At 38.9% G+C, this 2,343-nt stretch overlaps 1 long non-coding RNA gene across 1 annotated transcript; it reads right to left on the bottom strand.

The window, feature by feature from the left end:
• Positions 1 to 411: 411 nt before the first annotated feature.
• On the bottom strand, positions 412 to 1,834 carry LOC149502052 (uncharacterized). Its single transcript, XR_016323793.1, has 2 exons — positions 1,169 to 1,834; positions 412 to 644 (listed from the first exon to the last, which is right to left on the bottom strand). It is a non-coding gene; the product is annotated as an uncharacterized LOC149502052 (long non-coding RNA).
• Between the last annotated feature and the right edge of the window lie 509 nt (positions 1,835 to 2,343).

Genomic DNA, 2,343 nt, shown 5'->3' with positions numbered 1-2,343 from the left:
CAACAAGATAATATCTACCCTCAAGCTTACACGCACATATTATTATTACTTAACACGTTCGCTGCGGCAAGTAAAATCTTAAACCTTTGTCTGGTGCGGCGGCGGGCCAAATTGTGTCCCCAATGATTTTTCCGCCAGTGCGTGGTAGGTCTTTTTCGACACGTCAGCACAAGGTTAGATTGAATTGCTATAACTTTGCGAAAACATAATGTAGGTAAACAGTTTTTGGACTGTTGGAAAAACCTTGAACCCAACTTCTTTAGATTTGATTCGCCCCGGGATCTGCCGAACAGAAAATGAGAAATAAACCAGGGAAAGTGGTGGGTCGATATCGACCAGAACCGCACTAGAAAGTATTTTTAGTAGTGATGGGAAAGACAAAAATAAGGGGATATCGAAAATAAAACAGAATTAAAGTAAAGAAATAAAAATTGTTTATTTAATTATTTATTAATGGCTGTCTTTAAAACATTTCGCACAAAGATTTTGCTTGCACATTCTGCAGTATGTTTTAATTTTTTTTACTTTCCTTTTCACCTCGGAACTCTTCATGGTTTCCCGCAGTTTTTCATAGCACCCTACACAATTTCGCCGTTTACCGCTCATCTCAAGGATATGATCGGCCGTAGGTGTTACTTGATTTCCTGAAATGATTTTTTAAATTCTGTGATTCATTTACCTTATGAATTTGACTACAGGGCTCTCTGTGTATTAAATAGATTCTCAAATAAAATGAAAAAGTTAACATAGGTCTTGAAATAGTCAAATCTCATCACCATGCGTTGTCAAAGTGCACACTTTGATGGGTAAAATTAAACACAACATGCTACAAGATAAGGTGATACAACTTTGTTTTCTGCAATTTTCAGACCACTCTATTTGTTAAGCTTGTGAAAACAAAATATGTACATATAATACAGGGCCTTATATAGTAGACTTGAAGCGTTATTTTCAAGTTAAATGCAGCCTTCTGACCCGAAACAACAACTCATGTGTTATTGAGTAAGTAAACAGAGTGTCATAACATACCTTAATACAAGGAGTAGTGCAATAAACGCCATACATTGCTCGCAGAAAAATAAACGGAGTCAAACCAAAGCTCATGCTCGAAGACCATGCACAGCCACCTAAGCACTCGTAATGTGTAAAAAATAATGACAATAGCTACCTGTTGCAGAGGTAGAACGTCGTCAACACGAAACAGAAGGAATCACCTTCAACATAGGTCTAAAGATGGTTACAGTTATGTTGCACGTCGTTATACTTACTATCAGGGCATATATTTTTTCCAGTAATTGATTGTATTAATGCTTCTGTAAATTCTTTCTTTGAAACCTTCTTCTCATTTTCAAGGAAAATATCTCCTGACTGCTGTCACTATCACTATCTGCACCGCAAATTAATTTATTTTCCAAAATATTTATCTTTCTTTTGTTGCCTGACATCGTGCCTTTAATTTTAAGGAATAAAAAAAACGTGACGTACGTTAATTCGGATAGCTTGCCCAACACTAACTGGCGAGGCGGGCGCTCTGTGCGGTATCGGGCCGCCAACAGCCTGTTGGGACGGCGGGCCACAATAGGCCTCCTCCCGCACCGAGTTGATATTTTTTACCGTCAGTGCGTGATAGGCCGATAAAGGCCTGCCGTGATGTTTTTATAGGGAACACCTATACTTTTGACCACAATCTCAAATATATATTTGTCTTTGTCGTACCTTTACAAACACCTGAGATAATCGTTCCGCACCAGCGAGAGGGACATAGTTTTCTTCGTCCGCACCAGGTGAAATTCCGCGGCAGGCTGATTTGGGCCTGTTCCGCAGTGAACGTGTTAAATTAATAATGACTTGATAATCTAGACGCTAAGACGCTGATAAAGGTTTCATTAAAATCAGTCCACACAAATCTACTACATTGAAACAAAAACAAAAACACGTCTGGTATTGAGAATCGAACAAAACGTTACAAAGTCGATGCAATGTCGTCGGACGTCGAAGGGTTGAAGATAAATACGTGGAAGGGGTCGCGAGGTCGGAGATAAACATGGGGTGCGCAATTTGTACCTCTACACAAATGCACATCTAACCCGTTTCAATGGCTTTGTCCGAACGGGGTGCGACCACACTCTGACTCCTTAATGCTTATACGGTTTGTCTATATTATTTACATTCTTACACTGTTTTAGGAAATTCTCCAAACAGATCTGTCGTCAAGAGTTTGAATGTTTTTTTCAGGTCGAAATTGTTTACATTGAGTATCGGCGTCAAACGATTCTGGAAAATTCGTGTAGAAATAAGTAGTGTGTGTTTTTTCATATTAAACTTTTATAGCCGCGAGTAAAA

Source organism: Bombyx mandarina, chromosome 11, assembly GCF_030267445.1.
Source record: "Bombyx mandarina strain Sakado chromosome 11, ASM3026744v2".
Classification (NCBI taxonomy): domain Eukaryota; kingdom Metazoa; phylum Arthropoda; class Insecta; order Lepidoptera; family Bombycidae; genus Bombyx; species Bombyx mandarina.
This window is presented reverse-complemented; position numbering and strand designations above follow the sequence as displayed.